Raw genomic sequence first — 14,151 nt, forward strand, 5'->3', positions numbered from 1 at the left:
TGCCAAAGATCTCAAAATAGAAAACCAAACTCACTCATGAATCTCTAAAATCACTCTGAAAACACAAACTACTCCAACAAAGGAGCAACACCAATTAACCAATCTGGATAAAGAGATAAAGCTTTTAAGTCCACTGGATTGATGCAACTCAATGCATCTAGTTTTCATCAGGAGGGGTGGATACCCCTAACTTGTCTCTTAAGTAGACAAATGTATCTGTAGGCAAAGGCTTAGTGAAAATATCAGCTATTTGTTCCTTTCTAGATACATACTCCAGCTTCACCTTCTCTTCATTCACTTGCACTCTCAAGTAATGATATTTTATTGACACATGATTAGTCTTTGAATGTTGCACCAAATTCTTTGACATGTTAATAGCACTGGAATTATCAAAGTATATAATAGTAGGATCATCATAAATAACTTTGATATATTTCAACATTTGCTTCATCCAAACTGCCTAAGTGCAATTACTAGTAGCATCAATGTACTCAACTTCATCAGTAGATAAGGACACTGAATCTTGTTTCTTGCTAGCCCAGGAAACCAATTTATTACCCAAAAATAATGCTCCACCGGTAGTGCTCTTCAAGTCATCATCACCAACCCAATCAGCATCAATCTAGGCACATAGCATGAAATCATCATTCCTTAGATAGCATAATCCATAGTCCATAGTTCCCTTCAAGTATCTGAATATCCTCTTCAAAAAAGTGACATGACTCTCTTTTGGATCAACTTGATACCTAGCAGCCATGCACATAGTATGCATAATGTCTGGCCTAGTCTGAGTAAGATATAATAGTCCACCAACCATAGATCTATACAAACTCTGATTAGCTTTAGGAGATTCATCATTCTTACACAATTTACAACCTGTTACCATAGAAGTTTCAACCGGTTTGGAGTCATCTAGCCCAAACTTCTTCAACAATTCCTTCACATACTTAGTTTGAGATATGAATATACCTTTTCTAGTCTGTGCAATATATAAACCTAAGAAAAATTTCATCTCACCAATCATAGACATCTCAAATTACTTCTGCATATCACCAAAAAACTTCATGCTCAAGTCATCATCACCTCAAAAGATAATATCATCAACAAAAACTTCAACAATTAGGATGTTATCATTCTCAATCTTGAAATACATATTATTGTCAACAACACCTTTACTAAATCCCAATTTCAACAAATATTTATCTAGTCTATCATACTAGGTTGTAGGAGCTTGTTTCAATCCATAAAGAGCTTTCTTTAGCTTACATACCATGTCTCCATCATCTGACAGTGAAAATCCATGAGGTTGCTCAATGCAGACTTCTTCCTCAAGATTACCATTCAAAAAGGCAGAGTTGACATCCATCTGATATACCTTGAAATATTTATAAGTAACATAAGCAAGTAATAGTCTAACAGCTTCAAGTTTGGCAACCAGAGCAAAAGTCTCCTCATAATCAATCCCTTCTTTCTGTGAGTATCCTTTGCAGACTAGTCTAGCTTTATTTATGACAACTTCACCGACTTCATTTAATTTATTTTTGAACACCCATTTAGTACCAATAACATTCTTATCCTTAGGTCTAGGCACAAGTTCCCAAATGTTATTCTTTTCAATCTGATCTCGTTCTTCTTCCATAGCTCTCATTTATTTTTCATCTTTACAGGCTTCATCCACATCTTTAGGTTCAACTTTAGAAATCAAGCATATATCTTCAACAACTAACCTTCTTCTAGTCATCACACCTTTATTCTTATCACCAATAATTTCAGAATGATTCAATCTTACATACCTTAGAGTCTTCTGATTATTCTGATTCTCAGGTTCCTGCACTCCTTCACTAGCAACATTCGGATTAACAGTCTCTACCAGATCATTCTGCTTAGGCTCTTTAGGCTGAATAGGGACTAAAATGATATGCTGTCCATCATCATAACAACATGCTCTGATCTCTTTTCCAAGGTTCTCATCCACCTTCACATTTTTACTCTCCACTATCTTCCTTGGTCTCTTATTGTAGCATTGGTAGGGTTTTCTCTTTGTTGAATATCCCAAGAAAATTCCTTCATCACTTCTAGCATCAAACTTTCCTATATCCTCATCTCTCTTGATATAGCATTTGCTACCAAATACTCTAGAATATCTCACAGTAGGAACATGACCAAACCAAATCTCATAAGGGGTCTTATCAGTATCTCATTTGATGTGAACTCTATTGAATGTGTAAACAACAATACTAATGACTTCTCTCCAGTAGATCTTCTAAACATTCCCTTCAATCAACATAGTCCTTGCAACATCCAAAACAATTTTGTTCTTCCTCTCAACAACTCCATTCTACTGAGGGGTTCTAGGAGCAGATAATTGTCTTCTAATCCCATGCTTCTCATAGAACGAATTAAACTCACTAGAACATAATTCTCCACCTCTATCAGATCTCAGACACTTCACCTTCAAACCAGACACAATCTCAATCTTAGCTTTGAATATCTTAAATTTATCAAATGCTTCTGATTTCTCCTTAAAAAAGACAACCCACATCATCCTAGAATAATCATCAATTAGAAACATAGAATATATATCACCTGCAAACTTATAACATTTGTAGGTCCACATAGGTTATTATGTACAAGATCTAGTAATCCATCTGATGTATACTATTTTATTTTGAAAGAAAGTCTTGTTTTCTTACCCAACTGACATTCCTTACATACCGGATTAGCAGGCTTAACAATCTTAGGAAGATATCTAACATGTGTAGAACTGATCTTAATCATTGGATCAAAATTTACATGACACATTCTCCTATGCCACAACCAACTCTCATCAATCTGAGCAATCAAACAAATTTTCTCACCAGCATTCAAATGAAAAATGTCACCTTCAGTCTTAGTTCCAGATGCAATCTCTATATCAGGTGCATTTAATATCTTGCATTTACCATCCTTGAATTGTAGATCATAACCTTTATCAACCATCTATCCAACACTCAAAATATTATGTTTCAAACCTTCAACATATAAGACATCAATAGTGTTTTTCTTACCATCAAAAGAAATAGAACCTCTCCCATGGATCACACAGGCTTTGTCATCTCCAAATCTAACTATTCCACCATCATATTTCTCCATACTCACAAATTTTCTTTTATCGCCAGTCATATGATGTGAACAACCACTATTAATCACCCATTCATCTTTCTCTTAAACTTTAGTAGCTAAAGCTTTCTCCTCAATAGTATAGCTAGTGGAATCAACAGGTACAAGTCCATCTTCCTTAATGGCAAGAAATACAACTTGATTTCCTTCAAATTCTTCATCTATCATACCTTCATCAACAACATAGTAACAACTCTTTTGATTCCTATACTTCTAGTTAGGCTTGCAAAGCTTATCATACTTCTCATGCTTCTCATGTCTATCATTACCTATCATGCTTATCAAACTTATCAAGTCTTTCATACTTAGTCATTCTCTCTGGACATCTAGAAGCAAAATGTCCTATCTTATTACAAGAGAAACATTTCAAAGGAAAATTTCTATCATACTTACTGACACCTTTATGCAATATCCAGACAATCAGTGCTTCAAGTTCATCCAACTCCCTTTCTTTCTCTTCCATATCTCTTCTCTCTCTTTCATATCTAGATATTCTACACTCATCGGGATCATATTTCTGCTTACCGGATACAGATGCAGATTCTTTGAATGTTGTCTCAGATTTTCCATGTTATTCTCCAAATTCGCTTAGCTCAAATGAAACAAGTTTTCCAACCAACAATCTCTTGTCACTGTAGTCACACTCTGGATCTCATCAATAGCAACAACTTTATATTTATAGGCAGGAGGAAAGGATCTTAGCACCTTAGTGACAATTTCATCTTCTTCAATGGTTCCACCGACACATCTGATACCTAGAACAAAATCATTCACCTTAGCCTTAAAAGACTGTATGTTCTCTGTTGGCATTTTGCATAGAGATTGCATTAATGATATGTTGTCATTGATGTCAATTGAACTGGTAATGGTATTCATGTTATTGTTGATATTGTTGTTTTTGATATTACCTAGTAACCGATAAGAAGAGGTTTGTGGAAGATGTTGTAAACCGGTATGTAAAGTTTGTGAGTTGAACCAGTGAACTGGTGTAAAGGGTTAAACCTTTCTAAGCAATGTAACCGGTAAACCCTATCAAATGTTAAACCCCAACCGATCAAGTTTGATGGTTTACTATTTGATAAGTGGTAATGATGAAGACACATGTGATCATTGTATGAGGATATGTTCAAATTGTTTTGGCGCGTTTGTTTTTGTCTACGGAAGGAGAAAAGTGGATTGCATCTAATGCACAACGCGCAAAGAGTTCGAAAGTCCGATGAAGCGGTGATCATGGAGTGGATGGAATTTTCTTGAAGAATGTGAAGAGATTGTCATGATTTCTAATGGTCAAGATTGTACCGACTTGTTTGCAATCTTGATGATGAGAATTAGGTTTTTGCTGTGTTATCGACCTAATTGATTTGTATTTAAGGGCGATGAAGTTGTTTGTAAAGGTTGTTGGCAAGATTGATTGAAACTAGTTGAGTGTGTAGTTGCCTAATCGGTGAATGGATCTTCACTTTGAGTGAATGCAGATTGAAGCTTAGAAGGATCTGATCAAGCAAATGTAGTGCTACTCAGACAGATCAAGAAAACCTATTGTTTTCTAACAATTACAGTAGAATTGAAATCCCTTAACTGGGTAAGCTCTAACAATCTTGGTTACTCATTAAATCCTCTAACAAGGTGGTCCATTAGCTTGGATTCTTAAATACTCCAGAGAGGTTACTCCTAATAGGGTATTGTTCTTTTCATCAAGGCATATTTGTAAATCCCTTAACTAGGTGATTTCTAACCAGAATTAGTTCTTAACAGGACTTATTGTAAATCTTTAATAGGCTTGGATCTTAACAGAGCGAACTTCAAAAGAGTTTAGATAGCTATCCTTGTGAGTCTCATCTCACCATGGTTTTAACCTATTTGGGTTTTCCACCTATAAACGTTTGTGTCAAGTGGTGAATGTTTTTGTGGTTGTGATCTTATTTGTTGATTTGGTAAACTTCCGATAAGGCAGGATAAGTAGAAGCATTGAGACATGAATATGTTGGGTTATGATTAAGCATTGTTGATGTTTACAAGATTGAAGTTGTTTACTGTAAAGTTGTCATAACAGTTAAACCGGTTGATGTTAAGTATTCTTATGAATATTGATCTTGACTGAGATATGTTTACTTTATTTGACTAAGTTTGAGTTTGGGAACATTGTATCAGTTTTTCAATATATTGATTCACCCCCCCCCCCTCTCAGTATTCTACCGTATACTTATTCTTTCATCATACCATCATTCTCATCATCTCCCATCTTTAATTTCTCATACTTTCCTTTCAAACTCTGCAACTTAATAGCCTTCACTTGCTTATCACCTTCCTACAAAACCTCAAGCTTCACCCAAATTTCATGTGCGGTCTGAAGTCCCAATACATTTGTCACCTCTGAATCAGTCAGGGCACTAAGCAATGCTTCCTTTTCTCTAATATTATCTTTAGCTTCCTTGATCTCATTAGGATTAGATGGTCCATTTAGAGGAACAGTATAGGCATTCTTTGTAATCTTCCAATAATCTTCACCAAGACATTTCAAGTGCACTTCTATTGAGTCCTTCCATATAGCATAGTTACTTCCATCAAATCTGGGACTATCCTTCTTAAAGATAACACCTTGAATTGCCATCCTGGATCTCCTCAAGCGGTTAAGATTCTATTGGAGGATCTAGTTCTAATACCAATTGTTATAAACAACCAAGAAGGAAGACTGAGAGGGGGGGGTGAATCAGTCTTCACCGGATAATCAAACAAAACACAAATCTGATAAACTGCAGTAATAAGATAGATAAGAAAATTAATAGCACAACACACAACACCAAGATTTTGACATGGAAAACTTGGTTAAGGTAAAAACCACGTCGGGAACCTACCCACAGTAAGATGATACTCTGTAGTAGTATGCAAAAATGTTACAATGGGGAATGCACATACATTTAGGCACAATGCCTAGAGCTCGTTGCTCAAATATAATGGCCCAGAAGGCTATAACCCTCAGGGAAGTCTCACTGACTTACAATAAGATTCAGACTACAATCTGGAAGAAATGAACTAAAAGAATAGCATCTCCAAATGCCTGATTACGATTCTGGTTAAGCACAGATGTTTGCCCTGCACCAATCTCTCCTTAAACTCAACACCAAAGGATAAATAACTTGTTCACACACAAACCTATCTCTGATAATTCAGACACAACATCGACAGTAAAATTACATGAATACATCACCTATATAGATAAATCATCAACCCTGATAACAAGGTCTGTTAAACCCTTAACCCCCAATTACAAAATTACATCACACGATACAAAGATCGACCACTGAAATAATAAAATTATTTACATAGAATAGCATGGACCTAAATAAAATTCCCAAATGATCAACTCTATCAAAAATCACGCCAAGATCAACTGCAACACGCTACACCACCAGAAAAACTGCATAACACAAAAGTCATCATAGGTTGATAGAAATCACCAAAAACTCATACAACTATCAATGCAAATCAACAAAAAAAATAGGACACAACTAGGAAACACTAGAAAGCATGTTAGAATCATCAAGAACAACTACACTAACACCACTTATCAAATCTTCATTGGTCAACATCTGAAAGCTCAAGAACACAACCAATCAACAAGTGTCATGAAGAAAGATAACTTGTGGAGGACCAAATCATGATCCATATGAAATGAAGATACAAAAGACCATCCCAAGAAATGTCCCAAAAATTTAGCACAAGATCTGTTCACACCAGAATCTACCAAAGGATATACCGAACTTTGCAAAATAGTGATCAACAAACCAACACTACAAACCAGATCATAAGATCTTCCCAATTTGCAATCACTAGGAAATACAAAAGAATATGATGACATCAATGACAACAACATATCCTAGAAGCAAAAATGACCAACAATATCCAACAATCTCCCCCTTTAGCATTGATAGCAACATATGAATGTGAAAAACAATCAATGCAAAGAAAGAAGATATCTCCAACAACACAGAAACACCATTCATAGTGTTAAATTCAAAGAGGAGAGGAGTAGAGGTGACTTTAAATTTAAAATTACAATCATTAAGATGGACATTAACAAGATAATAGAGCAAACAAAAGATTCACACAAGCATAAATGGGTGTGTGCACCAAGATGGCATGCAAAAAAGTGGACACACACCAAAAAAAAGTTGAAAAAACAACAACCGTGTTCATGATTTTAAAATTTCAAAATACCTCATACACGGTTAGGTTTGTTGTGCCTGAGCCTAAAGGGACAAAACCGCACACACAGTCCTTTAGGAAATAAGACCACGTACGCGGTCCTCTAGGAACTAGGACCTTGTATGTGGTCCATGTTAATAAATTGTTTTTTTCATTGTTGACTATATCATTTTACCTCACGGTCGAGAGCAAGTTTGAGTGTGTTTTTTCTTCCAAACCGTGCACGGGCTCCATTTTTTCACACATAGACACCATGGAAAGAGGTTGGTTATGCATTTTTTATATTTTTCTTGGACATTTGATAAATTTTATTTATGTTTACAATTTAAATTCATTGATTTTGATTAGTTTTTTAAAAAATTTTGTTACCAATATCAGATTATGAAAATCTAGAACCACAACAAGACACACCTCAAAACCCATAGAAAAACCCACAACAAAACCCTTAGGATACACTTCCACTTCCTCCTTTAGACCATAAAACAACTACACATGAGGATTTGCTTAATCAGTTTGCGCAAAATACTGGTAAAATAACTAGACAAATTAATAGATTGAAAACATTTGAGCTTGAGCATCATTTATCACTTGCCACTAGCCAAGAAACATTGGCTAGTGGTGCCATTGTAGTTTTGAGTCAGATTATAAAATGGGGAAACTATAGGGATAGGTGTTGCACTTATTATGTTGATGGGTTATCATATGATGCAGTGAAAAATAAAAACATAAGTAAAGCACAAATATGTGCTCTTTTTATTGATCCTAGAACTGGTGAGTCCTTACCTCTTAATGCAAAGAGGTTTCCCATACATTGGTGTACCAATGTGCAGATGAATAATCTTTTTTGGAATAGGTGGTGGATGGTCTTTGACGAACCACCTTGCAATAATTTTGAGGTTCCATTATATTTTTGAGGAAAGAATATTGTGAGTTTGTTCTCAATGAGTGGCCTAATTATTTTGATATGAAAGAGTTCCATGGTAGAGGTGGCGGCTTTGCCCAAGATAGAACTGGAGCTCATAGGGTAATAGACCCACGAAGTTGGCACCCTCTAGCACCCAAACCCAAGGTGCATAAGACAGTACCAGTAGCCTTGAAAGAGTTGATGGAGCTACAGACTCTTCAGGTGGCCACAACATTGGCTGATGTGATCATCCGACATGGGACACAGTTAGCACAACCTCTTGGCCCGAACGATGATCCATTAGATGAGGCAATTGGTGTTGGCTAGCCCATTGAGCATGTGTGTCCCACTTGCTCGGAAATTGTTGGCAATATTACATTATAAGGATATTGAGAAGGTTGTTGATGATTATGGACATAACTGATTAAAGATGTTTTACTATCTTGATATTATTATTTTGTCATTGATGTCAAGAAATTGATTTTCTAATTCAGTACGATGTTGCCATATCTTGAGAAATATGATATGAAGATTATAAAGTAGTTAGTAAAGACACAGGAAAGAACATGATGAATAAGGGGATAAGTTATTCAATGGGCAACTCTATCGAGTCAGACAATGATGAGATCTTGATGTTTTAGATTGTTTTAACATCATACATATGTTGTAAAATGTAAAGGTTAATACTATACTATGTTATCAAGCAAAGAACCTAGTCGGTAAACCCTAAGGTTATCGTAGTTGGTTAATGAAGACAGAATGTCTACCGAGTGAAGTTTAGTATTCACCGAGTTGTAACCGAGCTATAACAGAATGCATTAAATATTTACATATGATATTTAATGAAAGATGCTAATGAGATGGAGCAGATCAATGATTGGTAAGCCATAGAAGAAGTTTGTTAATGAATCTAAGGCAATGGAAAGTCGGCAAGAAGATCTATAGCTTAGATTGAACCGCATTACCCTAACACAAGTTCCAAGGTGAATGTGCAAGTTCCAAGGCGGGGTAAAATGTTTTCAGATCAAAAGATACAATGAACCTGGACAAGATTGAAGATCTGATGGCTATGATTGATCATGGGAAATGTGATCAAGGAGATTAAGCGGTTAGAAGATTGTTTATAAATAGGAAACTATTGATAAACAATATATGCGGGCAAGTGTATGCATAGGGATGCTACATAGTGATAACCGAGCACAAAAGCTTGAAGACCTGTTAGAATAACAGAGTATTGATGCCCATCAGATAGACAAGATTAGTTCTATGTCTAGATTGTATTGAACAAATAGGAATCTGCTTTAGCATTTTAGATGTGAAGTTGCAGATAGATTGTATTACTGTTATTTTGTGAAAGTGACAGGAAATCTCTTAACCGAGTGGAATTAATAGTCTTATATGTAAATCCTCTAACAAGGTGACATTCTGATTGAGTGTTTGAAATCCTTTGACAAGGTCACTTCTAACAAAGTGAAGATCCTAACAGATCTGAGGGAAATCCCTTAACCGGGTCACATCTAGCAATGTGTTTGTAATCTTTAACAGGATTTGCTTTTAACTGTGCATACTCTAGAAGAGTATATTTCTTAGTGGGCCCGAAATCCCACAATGGTTTTTCCCTATTTGGGTTTCCACGTTAAATCTGGTGTTATGAGGTTTATATTGTTCATATGCTTTTGAGTTTGCATGTTTGATAGTTTTTTGTTATATGACTGATATATATGTTACCGAGGTTGAATCTAATGTTTTTATGGATGATTAAGTTTGTATGATTCAACCCCCCCCCCTCTCATCTTGTTCGCTATTGGATCTATACTTATATTAAGTATCAGAACTATCAGGAAATATGCACAGGGATGGATGTCAAGGCCAATACAGATGGTTCCACATCCCATCTATGCATGATTTGCTGGAGTATATGTCAGACCCACATGACTGAAGATATGGCATAGATGGATGAATTGATGGACATGTTGTTTGCTCGTCAGTCGCAAACACAGGTGTGTTGATTTGAATTTATAACATTTTATTTATCCGTCACTTAAAATTTGTAATTGTAAATGAATTTTCATTTATAGATCGATTTAAATTGATACAAACAATATGCATTTCAATATGTAGTAGTGGGTGTTAATACACCATCTGATATTCCTCTCATAGTTATTGCAGCTGCAACTTTGACACTTGGGGTATAAATTTTGTAACATGTTAAAATAGAATAGCACTTTGAATTTAAAAAAAATTATAAGATACACTAACTCTCTTTAATGCTTGACAATTTTTTGTTTTGTAGGTGTTGATAGGGGACCAAATGTCCCACATTGATGGTGTCACGCTCTCACCGATCGATTTTGGCCTACAAAGCTATACGGTATCATATTTTGTACACCTTATTTTATGTACTTTTGATGAAATATGCAAGTCATTTAATTTTAGATTTGTTAAATTATGTTTAATATTATCTACTAATATCTCTTGTGTTATTTTTGTTTGTTTTAGGATTACCCCTCCGTGTCTAGGCTTCATCCTCAGCGAAATAAATCCTTGACGACACCTAAACGTGGGAAGAAGGTAATTGAACACATTTTTAATTGTACAATTGTTTGAAAAGGTTGAAATTGTCTTAGTTGGAATTTATAGATTGACTAGTGTTTTTTGTCTGTTTTATATACAACATTCATTGGGCTTTGTAGATTTGTTGAATGCACCTGATATGCTTGAGGATAGAGAGAGGGCAGAGGTATGTATCTCTACTTTATTTTCTTGATTTGATGATGATATGAACATGTACATGTGAACTTGTGATAAATTATAATCTTATCATTTTTCATATAGGAAATATCCATACCCGCTTCATCAATGGCAAGCCCTCCTCCTTGTATTGGAGAAGCATCTCAGGCTCCAATACACTTTTGTTTAATATATTGCATTAATTGTATTTAACCTACAATACTTATCATTATATTAATTGTATTTAATCTTTAATCATTTTTTCTATAGATAATAGCCACAACTGCTCTATCAATGGTGAGCACTCCTCAGACTACTGAAGAAGCATCTGAGGCTCTAGTACACTTTTTTTCTCTATATTGTAGATTTTTAGTGTTTTTGATCTATATATGTAAGTACATAGTATTAATTGTATTTAATCTACAATAGGCCCCTTCGCAGTTCAGCCATAACTTGGATCTTTTCAAGTTTGTGTTCAAGAAAACTCCTAAGACTGACAAGGGGAAGAGAAAGAAGACAATAGATCCTAGATCAACAGATGAGGTAATCTACATTTCGATTGCAAACAAATTATGGTTAAATGCATAGTTATGTTGATAATTGTGAACTATTTTCTACAAAAGGATTCTAACTTGGCTTTTGAATCATGGTTGTGCACTCGTCTACAGAGCCGCATACTGCATCAAAGAGGCTCTATTTTGATGATCCACCACATGTATAGGATCATATAGTGTTAGTTGTGGTCATTGAATGACCAATACATGTAGATATATTCTACATTTTTATTGTATATCGATTTGGATATGGCATATGCCAAAGTTTTGTAAAACTTGTATTGACTTGGCATATATGCCTTTTTTGATATATATAAATATTGATATTAGATCCAATAAATGTGTATTGTGTTCATTATTGTGCATTTCATTTATATTGATAGGCATATTCGATACATAAAGAATTTGTTCATTGTGTTGATTATCAAGTGCATTTTGATATATATAAATGATTATTTATAAAGAATTTGTTTGGTGTATTTGGTGGCTGCCCTTTTATAAAGTTAAATGAATATTTGCCTATGTAATCAATAATATGAATATAAAAAACAAAAATCTATGATATAAAGAATTGCAATTGTGGAATATGATTTGATAAGATTTGTAAAATATTGAATTAACCCTACAAAACTCCTTGTCTCAATCAAAATGAAATTCAATGGTAATGGTAAGATTTGATTCATGGTAATGATCACTGGATGCTTTTGATTCCTTTCGTCAAATTTTGGTTTTTGTCTTTTTTTCCTTTTTTTTTTATGTAAATATGGTGATTTGGGACCATTAATGATCATTTGAAGTCATTTGTGAAATTTTGGGGTCATTTGGATAAAATAAGTAAAAGTTGCTTAGTTGTTGTCAAAGTTGCTCAGTTTTTGTCAAAGTTACTCAATTGTTGTCAAATTTGTCAAAGTTTTCATGGGCACAAACCAAAATATCAAGCGCATTCAAGTGGGCAGGTTTATGCTAGGCATGCTCGTGTTGTGCCTCCCAATGCATCAAAACGTCGAGAGCCATACCCTACTAGTGCAATCTCTCAAGTGCCCTGAGTCCAAAAAAATGTCAAACTTTGATGGACTATTTCTCGCAATCAAGGATACATATGATCAATCTGTTTGAACCTATAGGGTCACATGAGTCTCATCTACAATGACTTATCTCAGTTTTTGACAACTCAAAGCTATTTTCAAATGGTAGTGTTTTTTCACCTGCTACAAAAACCGTTAGTGGCATGCAATGCAAAGTTGCAAGATAGGCTAGATTTGATTCCATTAGTCATGGGAAAAAACCAACATCATGAGAGCATCTGCATGGACAGTTTTATGCTAGGAGTGCTCCTGTTATGACTTCGAACGTGCCAGAACGTTGAGAGCCATACCCTATCAGCGTGATCTCTCAAGTGCTCTGAGTCCAAAAAATCTATTTCTCACAGTACATGACACATATGATCAATTTTTTTGAACCTATAGGGTCACGTGAGCTCGTTTACAATGACCTATCTCAGTTTTTGATGACTTGGAGCCATTTTCAAATGGTGGCATTTTTTCACCTGCTACAAAAACTGTCAGTGGCATGCAATGCAAAGTTGCAATATAGGCTATATTTAATTATGTTCATATTGGGAACAAAACAAAATCATGAGCTCCTATTATGCCTCCCAACGCACTGAAACGTCGAGAGCCATATCCTACCGACACGATCTCTCAAGTGCCCTGAGTCCAAAAAATTGTCAAATTTTGATGGATAGTTTCTCACAATCTAGGATGCATATGATTGATCCATTTAAACCTATAGGGTAACCTAAGACTCATCTACAATGACCTATCTCAGTTTCTGATGACTCGAAGCCATTTTCAAATGGTAGCATTTTTTCACTTGTTGCAAAAACCGTCAATGGCATGCAATACAAAGTTGCAAGATAGACTAGATTTGATTCCATTCATCGTGGGCACAAACCAAAATCATGAGAACATCTAGGTGGGAAGGTTTATGGTAGGCATGCTCCTATTTTTCCCCCCAATGTGCCAGAATGTCGAGAGCCATACACTACCTGTGCGATCTCTCTAGTGCCCTGAGTCCAAAAAATTGTCAAAATTTGACGGACTGTTTCTCGCAATCTAGGACACATATGATTGACCTGTTTGAACCTAGAGGGTCATGTGAGGATCGTCTACAATGAACTATCTCGGTTTCTAATGAATCAGAGCCATTTTCAAATGGTAGCATTTTTTCACCTGTTGCAAAAACTGCCAGTGGCATGCAATGCAAAGTTGCAAGATAGGCTAGATTTGATTTCATTCATCATGGGCACAAAACAACATCATGAGCATGTTCGGGTGGGTAGGTTTACGCTATGCATGCTCCTATTATGCCTCCCAATGAACCAGAATGTCAAGAGCCATACCCTACCAGCACGATCTCTCAAGTGCACTGAGTCCAAAAAATTGTCAAACTTTGACGGACAGTTTCTCGCAATCCAAGATGTATATGATCAATTTTTTTGAACGTATAGAGTCAAGTGAGGTTTATGTACAAAGAACTATCTTGGTTATCTTCCTAGTCATCTCAAAATGCTTGTTAGCCATTTCTAATTCTGCTTCT

This window comes from Cryptomeria japonica, chromosome 8, assembly GCF_030272615.1.
Source record: "Cryptomeria japonica chromosome 8, Sugi_1.0, whole genome shotgun sequence".
NCBI classification, from domain to species: Eukaryota; Viridiplantae; Streptophyta; class Pinopsida; order Cupressales; family Cupressaceae; genus Cryptomeria; species Cryptomeria japonica.